The following is a 19395-nucleotide window of genomic DNA, read 5'->3' as shown; positions in this document are numbered from 1 at the left end:
ACTAATAATCACTAAAGAAATATATGTTGAATAATAATATTTAAATATATCTTAATTTTCTAATAATTTAACTGAATCTTATTATTTATTAACCCCTTTACCCCCAAGGGTGGTTTGCACGTCAATGACCAGGCCAATTTTTACAATTCTGACCACTGTCCCTTTATGAGGTTATAACTCCGAAACGCTTCAACGGATCCTGGTGATTCTGACATTGTTTTCTCGTGACATATTGTACTTCATGATAGTGGTAAAATTTCTTTGATAGTACCTGCGTTTATTTGTGAAAAAAATGGAAATTTGGCGAAAATTTTGAAAATTTCGCAATTTTTAAACTTTGAATTTTTATGCAATTAAATCACAGAGATATGTCACACAAAATACTTAATAAGTAACATTTCCCACATGTCTCCTTTACATCAGCATAATTTTGGAACCAATTTTTTTTTTTGCTAGGGAGTTATAAGGGTTAAAAGTTGACCAGCAATTTCTCATTTTTACAACACCATTTTTTTTTAGGGACCACGTCTCATTTGAAGTCATTTTGAGGGGTCTATATGATAGAAAATGCCTAAGTGTGACACCATTCTAAAAACTGCACCCCTCAAGGTGCTCAAAACCACATTCAAGAAGTTTATTAACCCTTCAGGTGTTTAATAGGAATTTTTGGAATGTTTAAATAAAAATGAACATTTAACTTTTTTACACAAAAAATTTACTTCAGCTCCAATTTGTTTTATTTTACCAAGGGTAACAGGAGAAAATGGACCCAAAAAGTTGTTGTCCAATTTGTCCTGAGTACGCTGATACCCCATATGTGGCAGTAAACCACTGTTTGGGCGCATGGGAGAGCTCGGAAGGGAAGGAGCGCTATTTGACTTTTCAATGCAAAATTGACAGGAATTGAGATGGGACGCCATGTTGCGTTTGGAGAGCCACTGATGTGCCTAAACATTGAAACCCCCCACAAGTGACACCATTTTGGAAAGTAGACCCCCTAAGGAACTTATCTGGATGTGTGGTGAGCACTTTGACGCACCAAGTGCTTCACAGAAGTTCATAATGCAGAACCGTAAAAATAAAAAATCATATTTTTTCACAAAAATTATATTTTTGCCCCCAATTTTTTATTTTTCCAAGGGTAAGAGAAGAAATTGGACCTCAAAAGTTGTTGTCCAATTTGTCCTGAGTACGCTGATACCCCATATGTGGCAATAAACCACTGTTTGGGCGCATGGGAGAGCTCGGAAGGGAAGGAGCGCCGTTTGACTTTTCAATGCAAAATTGACAGGAATTGAGATGGGACGCCATGTTGCGTTTGGAGAGCCACTGATGTGCCTAAACATTGAAACCCCCCACAAGTGACACCATTTTGGAAAGTAGACCCCCTAAGGAACTTATCTGGATGTGTGGTGAGCACTTTGACCCACCAAGGGCTTCACAGAAGTTTATAATGCAGAGCCGTAAAAATAAAACAAAATTTTTTTCCCACAAAAATTATTTTTTAGCCCCCAGTTTTGTATTTTCCCTAGGGTAACAGGAGAAATTGGACCCCAAAAGTTGTTGTCCAATTTGTCCTGAGTACGCTGATACCCCATATGTGGGGGGGAACCACCGTTTGGGCGCATGGGAGGGCTCGGAAGGGAAGGAGCGCCATTTGGAATGCAGACTTAGATGGAATGGTCTGCAGGCGTCACATTGCGTTTGCAGAGCCCCTAATGTACCTAAACAGTAGAAACCCCCCACAAGTGACACCATTTTGGAAAGTAGACCCCCTAAGGAACTTATCTGGATGTGTGGTGAGCACTTTGACCCACCAAGGGCTTCACAGAAGTTTATAATGCAGAGCCATAAAAATAAAACAAAATTTTTTTCCCACAAAAATTATTTTTTAGCCCCCAGTTTTGTATTTTCCCTAGGGTAACAGGAGAAATTGGACCCCAAAAGTTGTTGTCCAATTTGTCCTGAGTACGCTGATACCCCATATGTGGGGGGGGGGACCACCGTTTGGGCGCATGGGAGGGCTCGGAAGGGAAGGAGCGCCATTTGGAATGCAGACTTAAATGGATTGGTCTGCAGGCGTCACATTGCGTTTGCAGAGCCCCTAATGTACCTAAACAGTAGAAACCCCCCACAAGTGACACCATTTTGGAAAGTAGACCCCCTAAGGAACTCATCTTGATGTGTTGTGAGAGCTTTGAACCCCCAAGTATTTCACTACAGTTTATAACGCAGGGCCATGCAAATAAAAAATATTTTTTTTCCACAAAAATTATATTTTAGCCCCCAGTTTTGTATTTTTCCAAGGTTAGCAGGAGAAATTGGACCCTAAATGTTGTTGTCCAATTTGTCCTGAGTACGCTGATACCCGATATGTGGGGGGGAACCACCGTTTGGGTGCATGGGAGGGCTCGGAAGGGAAGGAGCATCATTTGGAATGCAGACTTAGATGGATTGGTCTGCAGGCGTCACATTGCGTTTGCAGAGCCCCTAATGTACCTAAACAGTAGAAACCCCCCACAAGTGACCCCATATTGGAAACTAGACCCCTCAATGAACTTATCTAGATGTGTTGTGAGAACTTTGAACCCCCAAGTGTTTCACTACAGTTTATAACGCAGAGCCGTGAAAATAAAAAATCTTTTTGTTTTCCCACAAAAATTATTTTTTAGCCCCCAGTTTTGTATTTTCCCAAGGGTAACAGGAGAAATTGGTCCACAAAAGTTGTTGTCCAATTTGTCCTGAGTACGCTGATACCCCATATGTTGGGGTAAACCCCTCTTTGGGCACACAGGAGAGCTCGGAAGGGAAGGAGCACTGTTTTACTTTTTCAACGCAGAATTGGCTGGAATTGAGATCGGACGCCATGTCGTGTTTGGAGAGCCCCTGATGTGCCGAAACAGTGGAAACCCCCCAATTATAACTGAAACCCTAATCTAAACACACCCCTAACCCTAATTCCAACGGTAACCCTAACCACACCTCTAACCCTGACACACCCCTAACCCTAATCCCAACCCTATTCCCAACTGTAAATGTAATCTAAACCCTAACCCTAACTTTAGCCCCAACCCTAACTGTAGCCCCAACCCTAACCCTAACCCTAGCCCTAACCCTAGCCCTAACCCTAGCACTAACCCTAACCCTAGCCCTAACCCTAGCCCTAACCCTAGCCCTAACCCTAGCCCTAGCCCTAACCCTAGCCCTAACCCTAACCCTAACCCTAGCCCTAACCCTAGCCCTAACCCTAACCCTAGCCCTAACCCTAGCCCTAACCCTAACCCTAGCCCTAACCCTAGCCCTAGCCCTAACCCTAGCCCTAACCCTAGCCCTAGCCCTAACCCTAGCCCTAACCCTAGCCCTAATGGGAAAATGGAAATAAATACATTTTTTTTTATTTTTCGCTAACTAAGGGGGTGATGAAGGGGGGTTTGATTTACTTTTATAGCGAGTTTTTTAGCGGATTTTTATGATTGGCAGCCGTCACACACTGAAAGACCCTTTTTATTGCAAAAAATATTTTTTGCAATACCACATTTTGAGAGCTATAATTTTTCCATATTTTGGTCCACAGAGTCATGTGAGGTCTTGTTTTTTGCGGGACGAGTTGACGTTTTTATTGAAAACATTTTTGGGCACGTGACATTTCTTGATCGCTTTTTATTCCGATTTTTGTGAGGAAGAATGACCAAAAGCCAGCTATTCATGAATTTCTATTGGGGGAGGCGTTTATACCGTTCCGCGTTTGGTAAAATTGATAAATTAGTTTTATTCTTCGGGTCAGTACGATTACAGCGATACCTCATTTATATCATTTTTTTATGGTTTGTCGCTTTTATACGATAAAAACTATTTTACAGAAAAAATAATTATTTTTGCATCGCTTTATTCTCAGGACTATAACTTTTTTATTTTTTTGCTGATGATGCTGTATGGTGGCTCTTTTTTTGCGGGACAATATGACGCTTTCAGCGGTACCATGGTTATTTATATCTGTCCTTTTGATCGCGTGTTATTCCACTTTTTGTTCGGCGGTATGATAATAAAGCGTTGTTTTTTGCCTCGTTTTTTTTTTTTTTTTCTTACGGTGTTTACTGAAGGGGTTAACTAGTGGGACAGTTTTATAGGTCGGGTCGTTACGGACGCGGCGATACTAAATATGTGTACTTTTATTGGGTTTTTTTTTTTATTTAGATGAAGAAATGTATTTATGGGAATAATATATATTTTTTTTTCATTATTTTGGAATATTTTTTTTTACACATTTGGAAATTTTTTTTTTTACTTTTTTACTTTGTCCCAGGGGGGGACATCACAGATCAGTGATCTGACAGTTTGCACAGCACTCTGTCAGATCACTGATCTGATATGCAGTGCTGCAGGCTTCACAGTGCCTGCTCTGAGCAGGCTCTGTGAAGCCACCTCCCTCCCTGCAGGACCCGGATCCGCGGCCATCTTGGATCCGGGGCTGGAGGGAGCAGGGAGGGAGGTGAGACCCTCGCAGCAACGCGATCACATCGTGTTGCTCCGGGGGTCTCAGGGAAGCCCGCAGGGAGCCCCCTCCCTGCGCGGTGCTTCCCTGCACCGCCCGGCACATCGCGATCATCTTTGATCGCGGTGTGCCAGGGGTTAATGTGCCGGGGGCGGTCCGTGACCGCTCCTGGCACATAGTGCCGGATGTCAGCTGCGATAAGCAGCTGACACCCGGCCGCGATCGGCCGCGCTCCCCCCCGTGAGCACGGCCGATCGGCTATGACGTACTATCCCGTCCAGGGTCAGATAAGCCCAGGGCACCTCGACGGGATAGTACGTCTAAGGTCACAGAGGGGTTAAACACAAAGTTGTTTTTTTTTTTTTCTTTTCTTTCAAACATACCATAAATCATGAGGCCTCAGTCAAACTGTGCATACACATTCCACATTCCACATACCACGCTCTGGTCACTCTTACATTACACACTTAGCATTAGGTTCACTCTTAGCAGCTGCCCATATTCTCTGTTACCTGTCACTCAAACTGTGACACACATAGACGTTCACAATACATTTCACATACAAAGAATAAAAAACATGTATATTAACCCAAAATATTGTATCCTAATTATCAATCAATGCGCATTGTAATCTATTAAATTTAGTATTCTAATATTCCTTTGAATATTCCCCAAATATTATCTAACACTATGTTTTAACCTATAGAAAGGACTGGACTCATTTACAAGAAACCCGAGTTGAATGTTCCAACGCTATTTTGGTACAGGAATCCATTTGCATGTATAGGCTGAGGGAAATTCCTAAAGTTAAAAAACAAGGCTATATGATATTCCTTAACTCACAGCTGTCACGTCATGCACCATGCAGTGGAAAAAACATAATGTTACAGAAAAACATGTAGTACACACATTTAGGTTGTTAGATATATTATTTATTTTTAAGTGTTAAATATATATATATCATGCAGTTAATATAGCTTCCTGTGTGAATAAGACATAAATTCATGAAACAGGTATTTTTTGTTCAATCCTCGCTTTGAAAGTAAAATTCTAAGGGAAAATGAAAGATAAAGGTTAATTTCATATTTATTTCAAAACAAAATAATTTAGATATCTTATACATATGTATATATTTAATAAATGTATTTAATTGTAATTCTAAATATTATTACTGGAGTAAATTTTAATTATTTCACTATACATATAAAAATACAGTTAATATAATCTCTACTTATACAAATATGCTACAGTATTTACTGTATACTATATTAATATATATAACTGCAGAATTATATTGAATAAAATAATTACATATTAATAAATAATACATTGTATAACTCATCATATAATATAATTACATATTTAGCCAATTCCTATCCCAAAATGTAACTCTCTGTCGATTATCTGAAATGCTTTATTTAGTAAGGTCAGTTTTAACCCTATGGACTCTTTGAAGAGCTGCTGTGATAATGGAGTGTTCAGCTGAGCTTCCCCTGGGATACTCACCTGCTTCCGTCTGTCAGTCTCCGCCATCTTTACAGACAGATCTGACCCTTCAGATTTTAAATCTTTCAGAGAAATTTCTTTAATAGACTCCTGAATCTTTTCATAGGGTTTATAGCAAATATGTAATTTTCTTCGTACTTCATAGATTTGATTTTGGATCAGTTTTGGAGATTTTGATTTTGGCTTTTGATAAGATTGAATTCTGCCTGGTTTCAAAAACTTAGGGTGATTTGTTTTCCTTTCAAGATTCTCATGTTTTCTAGAAAAATCAAGGGATTTTGCGCATTCGTATAAGGAATTTTTCTGTGAAGCAATTATACGAGATACAGGATTTAAGAATTTAAATTTGTTTACAAAACAATTTATCATGGATTGTTGATTCAAATTCGTACAGACCAATTTATAAGTCCTTTCAAAAATGGACATGAATGTAAAAGTACATTCTTTCTGGCCAATCTTCAATTTTAGAAGAATATCAAGATCTGGATAATTTTCTTTTAATCCACAGAAAATCAAAATTCTTAATCTTTCTACATCAGTCATATTTTCATACTCCTCCTTCTGCATTTCTAATGAAAATCTTCTCATAAAATGTCCCGGAATCCAAATTTTAAACAAATTATTTTTCTCCTGATTAGTCAAATCAAACTTATCAGCAAAACTTTCAAATATCTCTGAATTTCTGCACACATGGATTTTGTCATCATATGCAGGAATGGTTTTGCATAATTTTAGCAGGATTTTCCTAGATTTAAGTTGGAGCTGTTGGGCCTCTGAGTCGTCTATTTTTAATGGCAATGGTACATCTGTCCCTCGTAGATCATCTTTGTCAGTTTCTCCTACGCTTCCTCCATCTTGTTTTTCATCTTGTGACACGTCAATGTCACCTTGGGCGGCCACACACACGTGTGTCACATCTTCCTCACTCTTCTCATTACAGTCAATCTTGGGAACATCATTAGTTTCCTTAGAAATTCTTTCTACACTGTCTTTTTTGGACTTCTCTGTCACAAACTCGTTAAATACATAAACCATATGTAAAATATTTTTCAGTTGCTCTTTTTCTTTTTTCTTAAACATTAGCTTAGAATCTAATTTCAAATTCGAATTCGCTATTCTGCATTCTGCAAATAAATTAGACCAAAATATTTCTAAGCTGGATCCGTACAAACTTACAAATTCTATCTGACTTGATTTAGCATATGAATTAATCAAATCCATTTGTCTTACCTTGAAATCTCAGCTTGTAATCCCTTTGCTTTTACAACGCTGGGCTCCGGACTTCAGCACGGCTATTTTTAGCACATCTATCTTCAGCACTACCAGTGCTTGCTGTCAATCCGTCTGACACCTGTTAAAGTCTTCGTAATTCGTAGGTTCTTGTATGAGTTCTTTGTGACTTGAAATTTTGAAGTGGAATTCCTGAATACTTGCACAATCTAGCGGAACTCTTCTGTCTTCCCCCGTGTGCAAGAAGAAGGAAATTCACGCAAAAATAGCACAAAAAATCAAAACTGGCTGGCTAGGCCAATGTTAAAAATCGTTATTGTGCAAAAATATCTAATCAAGACTTAACCAGGTGCGTTATTCTTAAAAGAAAAATGTCATGATTTTCTGAAGAAAGTATAGTGGTTTATTGACTAGTCCACAGAAAAACCAAATTGCAGAAAACATAAAAATAGATTGTCCATGTGTAGATATCAGCGCTTTTCTTGTTACTCATCTTTCCAAGGTCCTGAATGGTAGAAGTCATCTGTCTGTGTGAAGTCTGAAGTCATCATAGCATGGAGTAGCTAACAGCTGTTGTTCCTCGTGTCTTGTCCCATGTCCATGGAGAATGATGGTGAAGGAAGGGAGGTGACCGTCCCACGTGACAAAAGCCCCCCACCCTCCTTAGAGACGTTATTTATATGATTTCTACAGATCACATGTTCCCTGTATATGGAGTTAACTTATACTCTGAGCTACAAACACAGAAATAGCTTTAGATAGTGTCAGCAAGAAACCATGTGCTCGGTACAGAATAAAAATAAGAATAATTAATATTTAACACACGCAGGACCTGAAAAACTGTTCTGACCTGTTTCACATGAGACTCCCAATCATCCGAGAAGATCAAAATGTCATCCAAGTACACAATCAGGAATTTATCCAGGTACTCTCGGAAGATGTCATGCATAAAGGACTGAAACACTGATGGAGCATTGGCAAGTCCGAATGGCATCACTAGATACTCAAAATGACCCTCGGGCGTATTAAATGCAGTTTTCCATTCATCGTCTCGCCTGATTCGCACCAGATTATACGCACCACGAAGATCAATCTTGGTGAACCAACTAGCCCCCTTAATCCGAGCAAACAAATCAGATAACAAAGGCAAGGGGTACTGAAATTTAACAGTGATCTTATTAAGAAGGCGATAATCTATACAAGGTCTCAGCGAACCATCCTTTTTGGCTACAAAAAAGAACCCTGCTCCTAATGGCGACGATGACGGGCGAATATGCCCCTTCTCCAGGGATTCCTTCACATAACTGCGCATAGCGGTGTGCTCAGGCACAGATAAATTAAACAGTCGACCTTTTGGGAATTTACCACCAGTAATCAAATTGATAGCACAATCACAATCCCTATGCGGAGGTAGGGCATCGGACTTGGGCTCATCAAATACATCCCGGTAATCAGACAAGAACTCTAAAACCTCAGAAGGGGTGGATGACGAAATTGACGAAAATGGAACATCACCATGTACCCCCTGACAACCCCAGCTGGACACCGACATGGATATCCAATCCAATACTGGATTATGGGCTTGTAGCCATGGCAACCCCAACACGACCACATCATGCAGATTATGCAACACCAGAAAGCGAATATCCTCCTGATGTGCAGGAGCCATGCACATGGTCAGCTGGGTCCAGTATTGAGGCTTATTCTTGGCCAAAGGCGTAGCATCAATACCTCTCAATGGAATAGGACACTGCAAGGGCTCCAAGAAAATCCCACAACGCTTAGCATATTCCAAGTCCATCAAATTCAGAGCAGCGCCTGAATCCACAAACGCCATGACAGAATATGATGACAAAGAGCAGATCAAGGTAACGGACAGAAGAAATTTTGACTGTACCGTACCAATGGTGGCAGACCTAGCGAACCGCTTAGTGCGCTTAGGACAATCAGAGATGGCATGAGTGGAATCACCACAGTAGAAACACAGGCCATTCAGACGTCTGTGTTCTTGCCGTTCAACTCTGGTCAAAGTCCTATCGCACTGCATAGTAACATAGTAACATAGTAACATAGTTAGTAAGGCCGAAAAAAGACATTTGTCCATCCAGTTCAGCCTATATTCCATCATAATAAATCCCCAGATCTACGTCCTTCTACAGAACCTAATAATTGTATGATACAATATTGTTCTGCTCCAGGAAGACATCCAGGCCTCTCTTGAACCCCTCGACTGAGTTCGCCATCACCACCTCCTCAGGCAAGCAATTCCAGATTCTCACTGCCCTAACAGTAAAGAATCCTCTTCTATGTTGGTGGAAAAACCTTCTCTCCTCCAGACGCAAAGAATGCCCCCTTGTGCCCGTCACCTTCCTTGGTATAAACAGATCCTCAGCGAGATATTTGTATTGTCCCCTTATATACTTATACATGGTTATTAGATCGCCCCTCAGTCGTCTTTTTTCTAGACTAAATAATCCTAATTTCGCTAATCTATCTGGGTATTGTAGTTCTCCCATCCCCTTTATTAATAGGCTCAGGTTTAAGCTCAGGTAATACCGCCAAATGGTGCACAGATTTACGCTCACGCAAGCGTCGACCGATCTGAATAGCCAAAGACATAGACTCATTCAAACCAGCAGGCATAGGAAATCCCACCATGACATCCTTAAGGGCTTCAGAGAGACCCTTTCTGAACATAGCTGCCAGCGCAGATTCATTCTATTGAGTGAGCACTGACCATTTTCTAAATTTCTGGCAATATAACTCTATCTCATCCTGACCCTGACAAAGAGCCAGCAAATTCTTTTCTGCCTGATCCACTGAATTAGGCTCATCGTACAGCAATCCGAGCGCCAGGAAAAACGCATTGATATTACTCAATGCAGGATCTCCTGGCGCAAGAGAAAATGCCCAGTCCTGAGGGTCGCCGCGCAAAAAAGAAATAATAATCAAAACCTGTTGAACTGGATCACCAGAGGAACGAGGTTTCAAGGCCAGAAATAACTTACAATTATTTTTGAAACTCAGAAACTTAGTTCTATCTCCAAAAAACAAATCAGGAATAGGAATTATTGGTTCTAACATAGATTTCTGATCAATAGTGTCTTGAATCTTTTGTACTCTTGCCGAGAGCTGATCCACAAATGAAGACAGACTTCTAATGTCCATCGCTACACCTGTGCACTGAACCACCCAAATGTCTAGGGGAAAAAAAAGACAAAACACAAAGCCAAGAAAAAAAAATGGTCTCAGAACTTCTTTTTTTGCTCTATTGAGAATCATTAGTACTTTGGGCTTCCTGTACTGTTATGCGAGGCAATTCAGTATCACAATGGACATGGAGGTCAGAGCACATACAGTGATCTGACAATAACCCAAAATAATAGAACGAGCTCTGAGACGTGGGAACTCTGCAGACCGCAATCCCTGATCCTCTCCAAACACAACTAGAGGCAGTCGTGGATTGCGCCTAACGCTACCTATGCAACTCGGCACAGCCTGAGGAACTAACTAGCCTGAAGATAGAAAAAATAAGCCTACCTTGCCTCAGAGAAATACCCCAAAGGAAAAGGCAGCCCCCCACATATAATGACTGTGAGTAAGATGAAAAGACAAACGTAGGGATGAAATAGATTCAGCAAAGTGAGGCCCGATATTCTAGACAGAACGAGGATAGGAAAGATAACTTTGCTGTCTACACAAAACCCTAAAGAAAACCACGCAAAGGGGCAAAAAGACCCTCCGTACCGAACTAACGGCACGGAGGTACACCCTTTCCGTCCCAGAGCTTCCAGCAAAACAAATAGACAAGCTGGACAGAAAAAATAGCAACAAATAGCAAAGAAGCACTTAGCTATGCAGAGCAGCAGGCCACAGGAATGATCCAGAGAAACACAAGTCCAACACTGGAACATTGACAGGAATCATGAATCAAAGCACTAGGTGGGGTTAAGTAGAGAAGCACCTAACGACCTCACCAGATCACCTGAGGAAGGAAACTCAGAAGCAGCAGTACCAGTTTCCTCCACAAACGGAAGCTCCCAGAGAGAATCAGCCGAAGTACCACTTGTGACTACAGGAGGGAGCTCCGCCACAGAATTCACAACAGACCACTGACTGCTATCAGCTCAGCAGTTAGCTTGTCCTCCTGTGAGTCTAACGACGCAGTGCTTTACTTTCACGGCAACTCTGTGAAGTAACACAGCTAGCTTATGCCGCCAAATAGTGCCACCATTCACTAGCAACAGGTTCCTCCTGCACGGTGGACCCCGGGCTGCAAACGCACCAATAATAAACATCTATATTTACTCGGTGCGTTCCGCTAGCCTTAACATCATTTTTGTGTAAAAAATGTGATTTTTTTTCATTTTCACGGCTCTACGTTATAAACTTCTGTGAAGCACTTGGGGGTTCAAGTGCTCACCACACATCTAGATAAGTTCCTTAAGGGGTCTAGATTCCAAAATGGTGTAACTTGTGGTTTTTTTTCACTGTTTAGGCACACCAGGGGCTCTCCAAACGCGACATGGCATCCGATCTCAATTCCAGCCAAATCAGCATTGAAAACATCAAACGACGCTCCTTCTCTTCCAAGCATTGCCGTGCGCCCAAACAGTGGTTTATCCCCACATGTGGGGTATCGGCATATTCAGGAGAAATTGTGCAACAAATTTTGTGGTTCATTTTCTCTTTTTATCCTTGTGAAAATAAAAAAATTGGTTCTAAAGTAAAATGTTTGCAAAAAAAATTTAAATGTTCATTTTTTCCTTCACATTGTTTCAGTTGCTGTGAAGCACGTCAAGAGTTAATTAACTTCTTGAATGTAGTTTTGAGAACCTTGAGGGGTGTAGTTATTAGAATGGTGTCAAGTTTGGGTATTTTCTGTCAAATACACTCCTCAAAGTGACTTTAAATGTAAGGTGGTCCCTAAAAAAATGGTTTTGTAAATTTTGTTGTAAAAATGAGAAATTGCTGGTCAACTTTTAACCCTTATAACTTCCTAACAAAAAACAATTTTAGTTCCAATATTGTGCTGATGTAAAGTAGATATGTGGGAAAAGTTATTTATTAACTATTTTTTTATGTGGCATATCTCTCTGATTTAAGGGCATAAAAATTCAAAGTTTGAAAATTGCAAAACTTTAAAAATTTTCGCCATATTTCAGTTTTTTTCATAAATAATCGCAAGTAATATCAAAGAAATGTTATCACTAACATGAAGTACAATATGTCATGAAAAAAGAATCTCAGAATCAGCTGGATCCGTTAAAGCTTTCCAGAGTTATAACCTTAGAAAGTGACTTTGGTCAGAATTGTAAAAATTGGCTCGGTCATTAAGTACCAAATTGGCTTTGTCACTGAGGGGTTAAATAAAGATGCCTTGTTTTTGATACTTCCTGATATTTGGCTTTGACAAAACTCTATCGATATAGTCAGGTATGGATTACATGCGCTTTTCGTGCATTTTCATACTGGAAACACACATGCGTTTTTTACCTGCAGGTTTCTCACATATAATGCAATTGTCTGGGAAAAGTCTGCACTAAGGCTACATTCCTACAAGGAGTCTTTGCTGTTTTTGATGTTACAGTTTTTCTGAAATTATTAGGGTACATTAGGTTACTTGCATTTTTTGTATCTTGTTAGTGTGTCAAGTTATAAAATAAAGCTACTTTGTTTTTGATACTTTCTGGTATTTGGCTTTGACAAAACTTTATCGATATAGTCATGAGCAGATTACTTGCTTTTTTTTTCATTTCTTGCTTGGAAATGCATTAAAACTGCATGTGCAGTTTTTACTTGTGGATTTTCTGCGTTTAATGAAATTTTGGGGGAAAATCCGCACAGAAAACTCAGCATACCCGCAAAAGAAATTGACATGTTACGGATTAGAAACATGCACTGCAGGTCAGTTTTTTTTTCTTTAAAAAAAGCACAGCGGACAGGAGATCTCTATAAATCCCATCCACTTTGCTGGAACAGTAAGACACTGTGTTTTTTGATGTAGCGTAAATATACAGCAACAAAAACCTTTATATTTGTAGTGCTGTTATCTTCTGTGAATCCAAATGCTTGTGTAGATGAGCTCAGTTTTCTGTATTTGAATGTCTATATATATATAGAAAAAATTGGAACAGCATCTAATACTACCTTGATTGTCGTGCAAAGCTTTCCCAACCAATAATCAAATGGCTTTCAAAATAGAAATAGAAAAGGAAAACAGCACAAAAAACTGAAAAAGTGGACTTTATTGCCCAAAATGTTGTCCACTTTTTTTCAGTAGTTTGTGCTGTTTTCCATATATATATATATATATATATATATATATATATATATATATATATATATATATATACATATATATAAAATATTGGGTCTATTTATAGTGCATACAGCTTTTAAGGGTGTTTTAAGGGTGAGCCTATGGGAGGATACTGAGGGCACTGCACAAAGGGGTTCACTGCCCCATGAGCCCTCATCTTTCAGGCAGTTCCTCTTCCAAGCCTCTCAAATGGTTCTTGAATGCATTGTAAGTGTCACAATATGTACTGACCCAGCAGGATGGAACAACACACACACAATGGGATGGTAAAGGGGAGGGGAAGGCCCTACAAATAGGGAATGAGGGAAGGTCACCACCTGAGCTCAAACCTCAGCCTGTCCCTGCACTCCCTTAAGGCCCTAAGTGGGTCCTTCCCACTACCGCCATCAGGAACCTTGTCCCTCACTATCACCTAGCACTGCTCTGGCTAGTGCACTGGCCAGCAAGGGCTCAAGCCTCACCACTGCAAATGGTACAACACAGGGGACAGTGACAAACATGAGACAGACAAGGAGAAAACACCAAACTAAAGGTACCGTCAAACTAAGCGACGCTGCAGCGATACCGACAACGATGTCGATCGCTGCAACGTCGCTGTTTGGTCGCTGGAGAGCTATCACACAGACAGCTCTCCAGCGACCGACGATCCCGCAAGTCCCCGGGTAACCAGGGTAAATATTGGTTTACTAAGCGCAGGGCCGCGCTTAGTAACCCGATGTTTACCCTGGTTACCAGCGTAAACGTAAAAAAAACAAACACTACATACTTACCTTCCGTGTCTGTCCTCCGGCGCTCTGCTTTCCTCTGCACTGTCAGCGCCGGCCAGCCGGAAAGCAGAGCGGTGACGTCACCGCTGTGCTTTCCGGCTGGCTGGCGCTCACAGCCAGTGCAGGGAAGCAGAGCGCCGGGAACAGACACGGAAGGTAAGTATGTAGTGTTTGTTTTTTTTTACGTTTACGCTGGTAACCAGGGTAAACATCGGGTTACTAAGCACGGCCCTGCACTTAGTAACCCGATGTTTACCCTGGTTACCAGTGAAGACATCGCTGGATTGGCGTCACACACGCCGATTCAGCGATGTCTGCGGGAGGTCCAGCGACAAAATAAAGTTCTGGACTTTCCCCAGCGACCAACGATCTTCCAGCAGGGGCCTGATCGTTGGTCGCTGTCACACATAACGATTTCCTTAACGATATCGTTGCTACGTCACAAAAAGCAACGATATCGTTAACGATATCGTTATGTGTGACGGTACCTTTAGCTTAATGGCCTTCTCTGCTGCAAAGCGCCGCCCAGCAGAAGAAAAGCACCCAGACCAAGAACTCCATAAGCAGCGCGCGATCTGCGCTGTCATCCCTTTCGTCGGTGGGGGCGGCCATCTTCCTGGGGCCGCGCGTGCGCAGATCGAGTGCTCTGCTGCACTGGGCTTCAGGAAAATGGCCGCGGGATGCCGCGCGTGCGCATTAGAGATCGCGGCGGCCATTTTCCCAAAGCCGAGTTTGCATCTCGGCTTTGGGAAAATGGCCGCCGCGATCTCTAATGCGCACGCGCGGCATCCCGCGGCCATTTTCCTGAAGCCCCGTGCAGCAGAGCACTCGATCTGCGCACGCGCGGCCCCAGGAAGATGGCCGCCCCCACTGACGAAAGGGATGACAGCGCAGATCGCGTGCTGCTTGTTCACCACTACGCCACTACGCCACCAACGTAAAGCTGAGGAAGAACCAGCGATGTCACCACGCCCTCCCGACCTGACCAGCCTGATTGACAGGCAAAAACGGCGACTTTGGTAAGTTATTTCTCAGCATAGGTGGGGAATCGGGGTACACTACATACACTATAGGAACACACAGCGCAGGCCCTATTTAACAGTATTTATAGCTCAATCTCAAAAAACGGGGTGACAGGTTCCCTTTAAGCCAGCAGATTCACTACCGCAACCAGAGAGCTCCTTATTCTAGGCTTGGTCAATATCTATTGCTCTATCACCGTCAGTCAGCTGATGCATCAGGGGACTATTTAAAGGATGGTGGGAGTGGTCACCACCCACATCTCCTGACCTCGCCACTCTGCAATTGCAATACACAGCCAGAAAGGAAAAAAAAGCTACATTTAAATTATAGTGGAACTAGGGCTGCACACATCCAAAAATGGATCGTGATAGTACCCACTTTCAATAAGGGGCCTCTGGACCCTCAACACCGGACCTCACCTGAAACAATGTACAGTGAGGATGCCTCGATCCTCTAGGGTTCACCTCTGTAGTCACCTGACCTTCAGGTTTATGGCAAACGCAGCCCAATGAAGATGACAGTTACGTACGCTCCGGAGGCGCAACAAATCTCCAGAGTGCCGACAAGTGGAATACGTTGTGAACGTGCATTACTGGTGTAACTCCGGCTGGAAAGTCCCTGGGCTGAGAATGGCCGATACCCAATATGGCCCGATCACCCAGAATGCCAGATCCCAGAAGCATACTTCCACCTGATGTTTTTGGTGGACACCAACATGTACTCATTCACACACAGTTCCAGACCTGAATGTTTATTTCCACACATGTGTTTGCCACAGAATGGTGAACTCTTTGAGGAACTGACAGGAGAGGCATCCCCCTGTGTCACCAAACTCTTACCCTCATTACATACAGAAGGATTCACTACCTTCCCCTGACCCCTCCTCCTAAGAGGCGTTAGAGACTCAGGATTTACTTGTACTTGTGGTAAGTGTTGAGTCTTGCCCCTACTCCATGGCAGCAGCTGCCCCCACCGGAGAAGAAGGGGTAGGTTGGAGAAGGACTGCAGAGATTGTAGCTCTTACATGGCAGGTCCCAACTGTCTACTTCCCTGGACAACCAATTTATGACCGGGTTGTGTTTTTCAAGCAAGGATGGCCTAAGACGTTGGGAGTTGACATATCCTCCAAGATGTAGCATGTCAGGGATTCCTCATGAAGAGTCCCTATACATAGGTGTATATTATCTACGACTTGGGTCACCCTTCCCTAACTGAGAGGAACAGAGTCAATTGCCTGAATGCTAATGGGTTTCACCAGCATCCTACCCATCACATCATGGGTCTTGACAAAGTGAGAATCCACCAAATTGACTCCAGCTCCACTATCCAGAAGCACCAGTATAGTCTCAGTAACCCCGCCAACCACCACTTCAGCAGGAATGGTAAACTGAGATGAAAAGATGGAGGAAATTTACATACCCTGATCGTCTCCTTCCACACAACCAGGGGAATGCGTTTTTGGAGATGAAGTATTAACTTTGGTGCGAGATGGACAGATATTTATGACCCGAAAGTCCACAGTAGAAGTGTGCCCCCATACCACGGCTAGCCGCAGGCAACTCAGTTTGAGAAGAGACTCTTCCCACCTACATAGGTTTATCCGTCTGCACCAGTGTGTCCTCCTCCCTAGAAAGAACAACAGAAGGCAGATTTGGTGTGTGTCTCTCCCTGCATGTATGCACCTGGATAGCAAGGGCCATGGCGGCTTCCAAAGACCCAGGAGTAACATACTGCACCAGAATATCCTGTAGTCTAGCTGACAGACCCTGACAGAAATGACTCCTAAATGCAGGGCCATTGCACTGTGTGTCAGTGGCCCATCTCCTAAACTCTGAGCAGTACTTCTGTGCTGGCCACCACCCTGCTTGATTATACGGAGTCTAGACTCAGCCAGCGAGACACCATCAGGATCCCTGCACAGAAGCGTCAATGCCGCAAAAACTTGTTCACTAACCGCAAAGATAGTGAATCAGTCGGCAGAGAGAAGGCTGTTGTGAATTCCGCTCTTGGGCTCCCTCCGGTGGTTGTAAGTGGCACTTTTGTGAGTTCTGCTCTTGGGCTCCCTCCGGTGGTTTTAAGTGGAATGGCTGCTCCTTGGATTTAGCAGTCTGCAGCTGCTTCCACTGATTGTCTTTCTGCTCGGCTATTTATGCCTGGCTCCTCCCTTCAGCCAGTGCCACTTATCAATGGTTCCTGGTTGGATTCACATCTCTCTTGGATTTCCCTGATATCCTGACCAGTTCAGCAAAGATAAGTCCTTTCTTTGCTCTTTTCTGTCCACATGTTGTGGACTTATTCGTTCTGTGCATTCTATGTTTTGTCCAGCTTGTAAGTATGGATTAATTCAGTTAAGCTGGAAGCTCTGGGAAGCAGATTTACCCTCCACACCTTTAGTCAGGTGTGGAGATTTTTGTAAACTCTGTGTGGAGTTTTGTAGTTTTTAATACTGACCGCACAGTATTCCGTCCTGTCCTATCTATCTAGCTAGACTGGCCTCCTGTGCTACATCCTGGTTTCATTCTACGTATGTCTTTTCCCTCTCCACTCACAGTCATTACTTGTGGGGGGCTATCTATCCTTTGGGATTTTCTCTGAGGCAAGATAGTTTTCCTGTTTCTATCTTTAGGGGTAGTTAGTTCTCAGGCTGTGACGAGGTGCCTAGGGAGTGACAGGAGCATTCCACGGCTACTTCTAGTGTTGTGTTGAGCTTAGGGACTGCGGTCAGTACAGGTACCACCTCCTTCAGAGCTCGTCCCATGTTGCTCCTAAACCACCAGTTCATAACAGTACAAGTGGCCAAAAATGAATTAAATGCATCTCAAAAGAAGGAAAAAAAAATTCTGAGCCATTTTTTTTTCTGTGCTCTGTTTTGTCTTTTTTTTCCTCTTGATCTCTGGGTGGTTCAGGATTTATGCTCTGGCATGGATGTTTAGGGTTTGTTTTCTCGTGTGGATCAACTTGCTGCAAGAGTACAGAGTATCCAAGATTATGTTGTCCAGACTCCGGCTTTGGAGCCTAAAATTCCTACTCCTGATTTGTTTTTTGGGGACAGATCCAAGTTTTTGAACTTTAAAAATAACTGCAAATTGTTTTTTGCTTTGAAACCCCGTTCTTCTGGTGATTCCATTCAGCAAGTTAAAATCATCATATCCTTGCTGCGTGGTGACCCTCAGGACTGGGCATTCTCCCTTGAATCAGGGGATCCGGCATTGCTGAATGTAGACGCATTTTTCAAGCGCTCGGATTATTGTATGATGAACCTAATTCTGTAGATCATGCAGAAAAAACCCTGTTGGCCCTGTGTCAAGGTCAGGAAGCGGCAGAATTATACTGCCAGAAATTTAGGAAATGGTCTGTGCTCACTAAATGGAATAAGGATGCTCTGGCTGCTATTTTCAGAAAAGGTCTTTCTGAAGCCCTTAAAGATGTTATGGTGGGCTTCCCAACACCTGCTGGTTTGAGCGAATCTATGTCTCTAGCCATTCAGATTGATCGGCGTCTGCGCGAGCGCAAAGCTGTGCACCATATGGCAGTGTCCTCTGAGCAGAGTCCTGAGCCTATGCAATGTGATAGGATTTTGACTAGAACAGAACGGTAAGAATTCAGACGTCAGAATAGGCTGTGTTTTTACTGTGGTGATTCTGCTCATGTTATTTCCGATTGCCCTAAGCGTACTAGGAGGGTCGCTAGGTCTGTTACCATCAGTACTGTACAGCCTAAATTTCTTTTACCTGTGACCCTGATTTGCTCATTGTCGTCCTTTTCTGTCATGGCATTTGTAGATTCAGGCGCTGCCCTGAACTTAATGGACTTAGAATTCGCCAGGCGCTGTGGTTTTTCCTTGCAGCCTTTGCAGAGCCCTATTCCTTTGAGGGGCATTGATGCTACACCATTGGCCAAGGATAAACCTCAGTACTGGACGCAGATGACCATGTACATGGCTCCAGCACATCAGGAAGATTGCCGTTTTCTGGTGTTGCATAACCTGCATGATGTTGTTATACTGGGTTTTCCATGGTTACAGGAACATAAGCCGGTGGTGGATTGGAAAACTA

The sequence above is a fragment of the Ranitomeya imitator genome, chromosome 1 (genome assembly GCF_032444005.1).
Source record: "Ranitomeya imitator isolate aRanImi1 chromosome 1, aRanImi1.pri, whole genome shotgun sequence".
NCBI lineage: Eukaryota > Metazoa > Chordata > Amphibia > Anura > Dendrobatidae > Ranitomeya > Ranitomeya imitator.
The sequence above is the reverse complement of the archived record's forward strand: the minus strand, read 5'-3'. Positions refer to the sequence as shown.